Below are 6,000 nucleotides of genomic sequence, written 5' to 3'. Positions count from 1 at the left end.
GATGCTCTTGACGATCAACCATAAAGGTATAGAAGTAGAAGCGGCGGAAGAGCCGGTACCACGATGCCTTACGACGACCCTTTGTATGTACTTGACGGAATTTGAGAAGGAAACAATGGTTGAATTCAGGCAATGACTTTGGAATCCAACATTACCGTATTGAATCCGTAGAGGTATGACGAAATCCACCCAAAACCACTTATCATATGATTCTGTCAAGCTTGTCATGAAAGTACCTTGAGGTGCGTCAAGCGGAGGTTTTGATCCTAACGAGACAAGAAGCCTAAACGAGCCGTCGATGGTGATGATGGAGCCGGAGTCGGAGCGGTGTGGATACACGGCATCGGTGAAGAGATCTGAGGCGACGTGGAGTGGTGTAGGCGCTTCAAATACGCAGCACCAAACAGATCTGGCGAGCTCAAGCTCGGGCTGAGGAGATCCGGTGGTTTCGCTTATACAGTGAGGAGCGGCGCCGAGTATAGGGGCAGGATGGACGGCAAGGGAAAATGGAGAGGCAATGACAATGAGAGGGCCGGGAGAAGCAGCGGAGAGGAGGTGTGTGGTAGAGATGGTGGCGTTGAGATGGACTGTGTTGACGGCGGCGACGAAATGCATAACGGCGAGGAGGCTCACCGAGACGACGATAAAAACACACAACTGTAATGAGAAGACCATAAGAGACGACGGGGATAAGCTAGATGGAGAGCAGGAGTGGAGCGGAGGGCGACGCCGGCAAGCTTGGTCGCTGCCGGCGTCGGGATGTGAAGACGGTGACGGCGCCTAGGAATATGTGTCTGGGAGCGTTTTAACTAGGCGGAGCACATTGCCTATTCACTCTGTCTTCAGATCTTAAACGACTCTATATATATATATACATACTATAACACAAAAACATGACATTTCTAACCATATAGATTAATATATATATTGAAAAGTTCACATTATCTAACATTTGCTGAGAAAAAGAGACATAATATCCAACACTTAGAAATATGTTACACAACCATAACCATACTTCTATAAACCTCTTATTCTTTATATATAATTGCTTTAAAAACTACTTTGCATTGCCGTTGAGAACATCTTGGATCGATCGAACCCTTTTCAATTCATGTCATTGGTGAACATTGAGTCCATGAAGTCGTTCTCATTAGCCAAGTTCTAGATATATAGAAACAAATTTAATCAAAAAATAATCCATGACCCATAAACTACTGCAATATAAGCTTATATAGAAAAAATAGTTTAAACTTTTACCACGAAATCCAACAACGACCAATCAAAATCTGGAACATCTTGTTCCTACCAATTATATGCGACGTTTCAGAGTTAAAAATAATAATATCGTTGGTATATCATGGAAATATTATAAAAGAAAAAAATAAGAGGTACCTGAGCATGATTAGGGTTTTTGTTGAAAGTTGGATCATTCATCTCCGGAGCAGCAAAAGTGTTTGATGTTTTTTCATTAAAATGACCCTTCGCAACAAAGTCAAATATATTATTCAATAAGATCAGACCTATTACCGAAAGTACTCCTTCTAAATGTATAGATATATAATATATTGAACAAATGTCTAGATACAATGCATATATATATTTGCTTATAAGAGTAGCAGAAATCTTCTACTAAAGTTCTAATAGTAACAAATCTAGTTAGAAAATTTCCAACAATATATTCTCAAACATATGATGTATATAATCTTTGATAGGTAGTTGATTCAAATACAATCTTGTGATTGCTAAATCTCCTAATAATATGTATGTACCGGATTTATGTTCAGAAAGATCCAGCCACTATCTTTTTCTAAATATATAGATATATTGAACAAATGTCTAGATACAATGCCTATATTTGTTTATAAGAGTAGCAGAAATCTACTAAAGTTCTAATAGTAACAAATCTAGTTAGAAAATTTCCCACACTAGATTCTCAAACATATGATAATGTATAATCTTTGATAGGAAGTTCATTCAAATACAATCTTGTAATTGCTAAAAGTCACCTAATAATATGTATGTACCTGATTTATGTTCAGAAAGGTCCAGTCACCATCTTCTTCAAGAGAGGAAGTCTGATTCAGTTCAGTCTCAAGATTTGCAGGGATCTCAAATTTGTTGGCAGATACCGCTTCTTCTTGTTGCTGCTCGTAGACAAAAAAATCTCACAACATATAGTTCATGTATATATACATAATTGAAACATTTGGGATGTGAAAGCATATACCTTGTCGTGATCGAAGTCAAAGTTACTTAAATCAAAAGGAATCTCGTTAATATTGCCGAGGTCATCATACAAGCTGAGATTATCCGGTTGTATAGTTGTAGAGGCATGTGGTTGAGGCTTATATGCAGTGTTCTCATTGTCTAAGAGCAACCCGTACGAGATATGGCTAGGACCCGGTTGAGCAGGAGTTAAAATTTCATAGCTACTCATTCCTGAATGATTGGTTGTTAAACTTCCAAAGCTACTCATTCCTTGTTGAGTAGGAGGTAAGCTTATGTGGCTGCTTATTCCTGGTTGATTAGGAAATAAACTTCCATGGGTGCTCAATGCTGGTTGATAAGAAGTTAAACTCCCATAGTTACTCATTCCTTGTTGAGTAGGAGATAAACTTTCATGGCTGCTCATTACTGATTGATTAGAAGTCAAAATCCCATAGCTACCCATTCCTCGTTGAGTAGGACCCAAGCTTCCCTGGTTGCTCATTCCTGGTTGAGTACTTAGTCCTAGTTGACTAGGAGATAAAATCCCATAGCTACTTATTCCTTGTTGAGTAGGCGTCAAGCTTCCACGGCTGATCATTCCTGGTTGAGTAGGAGTCAAGCTTCCATGGCTGCTCATTCCTGGTTGATTAGAAGTTAAGCTCTCATAGCTACTCATTCCTCGTTGAGAAGGAGTTAAGCTTCCATGGCTGCTCATTCCTAGTTGATTAGGAGATACACTTCCATAGCTACTCATTCCTGGTTGATTCGGAGTCGAACTTCCATGGCTGTTCATTCCTGGTTGATTAGAAGTTGAACTTGCATAGATGCTTATTCCTGGTTGATTAAAAGTTGAACTTGCATAGCTGCTTATTCCTAGTTGATTAGAAGTTGAACTTCCATAGCTTCTCATCATGTTGTTGATGAAATTATTATCATTGGTAGCCGACATTCCATGTTGTCCAAGCCCAAGAACTTGAGATGTTTGGCCAGTTTTGTTCGCCGTCACGGTTGGTTCAAGAAAGCTTCTACTTCCTTCGTTTTGCAATGGCTGGGTTGAAAAACTGAGGTTGCTTTTGATGGGCATGGTCAAGTTTGATCCAGTACGGTGCGGCTCATAGGTAGATAAGCGGTTCATGTGGTTGTAAGGCATCTGGTTGAAGCGGACAGGTTCACATGTGTTGGATAAGAGCCTAGACTGTCCAAGACCGTGTCTAGGTTTGGAATAGCTAGATTTGTTGTTAAGACCTGTGTCGTACCAAGATGAAGAGGTTGTGTAGTTACTATGGTACGGCTCCATGCCTCTTCCATGCAACATGCCTGAACTTTCCGCGACTTTCCTCAAAAAATTTCGATATTTCTGTATGGTAAACAGTTTTTAGTTAATTAAAGGTGAGTGATACACAATCTAGTGATCTATAGTTTTTAAAAGTGGAGAGCAATTAGAAAAAACACCCAACTTAAACGAATAGAAGAAAAAGTTATAACTAGGTCAATGAAAAATATACCAATTTAAATCCATTGGTAGTTAACTTTAACATTTCTTTAACACTGTTTAACAGAGTATTTAAAATACTATTTAAACGAAAATACTAGTATATTCCTTAAAACTTCGTTAGTTTAATGTTGACTAACATAAATTGTTGTTAAAAACAAAAATAATAATCCCGTTTAAAACATCAAAAAACATTAAAAAAGAGATCGATGATCAAACCTGTAAATGGCTGGCAACGTTCTCTCTTGTCAAGTATGATACGTCCATGAACTCTAAAATTTTCTTTGGCACAGCCTCTTTGGAAGATTCAAGTTCAGCAACGAAACAAGTTTGTAAGAAAATGTAAGAAAATAAACAGTATATTGTGTATTGTATAAATACGTTATAATAAAAAATAAATTAAAACACTTACTGTCAAGACCAATATGGTGGATAGCTTGTAAGAAAAGGTCATGAAGATAGTCCGACCACGAAAGCTTACTCTTCTTGGAAGGCTGCGGCAAAGACTCATCATCATCACCAAAATCACCGTTTGATTTTCTTTTTCAATTTTTTCGTGAACCATCTGTACTATCACAACTTCCATTGAAACTGTTCACAGATCGTGAATCTGATCTAGATGAGAACTTCTTGTTCTTCTTGGTCCTTGAGACATTAGCTTGTTCAGGAAGCAACTGGATTTGCTGAGGGATGCTAACATTTGTATCCATGTGGTTGTGCTCCGTCCTTGATATGGACTTACCCTTCCTCTTATAAGTAAAAGCAACTTGGTAGATCTTTGGTAGGTCAGTCGGTTTGATGGGTTTTGGAAGGAAACACACCGATCCACAAGCTAAACTCTCTTGTTCTTTGTTGGTGTCCGATGACATAACTTTCATATTTTATAAAATGTTAGAAAAATAGTTAAAACTTAGAATTATAGCAAAACAATTTAATTTTTTTTTTTTTAAAAATACTACAGTTTCTTAAAAAAATATTACAATTTCTTACCAATTTTTTTAGAAAGAAATACAACATTTTTTAGGAAAGTATTATAATTTTGTAGAAAAATATTATAATTTTTCAGTTGTATGTAAGTTGTAAAAGAAAAAAAACAAACTGACCTATGACCGGAAAGTTGCCAAATTGTCGAGTGATTTGTTGTTTGAGTTGTAGACCATTCATGCCAGGCATGTAATAGTCTGTGACTATAAGATCGATGTTGTTTCTTTGGATTTTAAGAGTAGACAATGCTTCCCTTGCGTCTCTTACAGCTATAACTGTGATCTCCATAGATGGATCTAAAGCCATTTTGACCAAAGTAAAGTACAAAGATTATTACTTTTAATTGTTTTAGGCTTTTTAAAATGAGAACAAAGTGCAAAATGGATGTTAGTTATACACTAATTTATTTGAAAGGCTAACTGATTGACTATTTATAAGAAAAGTAGACTTGAAGAACATCCATTAGTTTTAAACTTAGAAAGCCAAAAAAAAAAATCATGTTGTGACGCAAAACACCATGTAAATATCATTTTTTGGGTAAAAATATCATATCAAATTTTTTTTTTTACATTTTTGTTCAATATACTTTTGAAAACCTTACATAGTACATTGGTTGTATTTTTGTATCAACCAAAACTATTAGTTTAAAAATCATCAAAATAGAAATATCTCTATATTGAAAATTTAGATGTGTGAAAGTAACTGGATATTTCACATCCTAATGATTAAGAAATTTAATTTTGAAATTCAACAAAATGCAACTTTTGAAAGGGCTAAAATTTTACTACCTTCCTGTTCGGCTAATTGGTTTCAAATATCAATGAAGTTACAAAGAACTTAGTAACATATTGTATTTGATAACCTTACCTCTGTATTTGGATCTTTCAAGCATGCGTGACATAATTTCACGGGAAACAGGATCATCATCAACAACCATAATATTGATTCTCAAGACAGAGCTTTGGTTGTTGAGAGATTGGGCAAAAGTCATTCTGCTAGTCTTTGTATATTTTTGTTGTGTGTTTTCAAGTCTGTATAAACTACTCAGGCTACAGAAAGCTCAATTTAAAGGCGGCCTAAAGTAGACACGCTAATATAACATCTGGCATTGTTGTAGTGGTGCATATGTAATTTATTGTAGAAAGAAATAATAATGATATATTTTTGTTTTACTAATTTAGAAAAAAGAGATACAACAACAAAATACCGTGTGCTAGTTTATGTAAAAATCTAGACTAAAGTAAGCAAAAGTTAATGCTATTTACCAATATATATCTTTTTAGTTCTACAAAATATATGCAATTGTTTTTTTCTGA

At 35.8% G+C, this 6,000-nt stretch overlaps 1 pseudogene; it reads right to left on the bottom strand.

The window, feature by feature from the left end:
- Positions 1–1,104: 1,104 nt before the first annotated feature.
- LOC106326572 lies at positions 1,105–5,675 on the bottom strand (annotated as a pseudogene).
- Positions 5,676–6,000: the final 325 nt, after the last annotated feature.

This window comes from Brassica oleracea, chromosome C2 (assembly GCF_000695525.1).
Source record: "Brassica oleracea var. oleracea cultivar TO1000 chromosome C2, BOL, whole genome shotgun sequence".
NCBI classification, from domain to species: domain Eukaryota; kingdom Viridiplantae; phylum Streptophyta; class Magnoliopsida; order Brassicales; family Brassicaceae; genus Brassica; species Brassica oleracea.
This window is presented reverse-complemented; position numbering and strand designations above follow the sequence as displayed.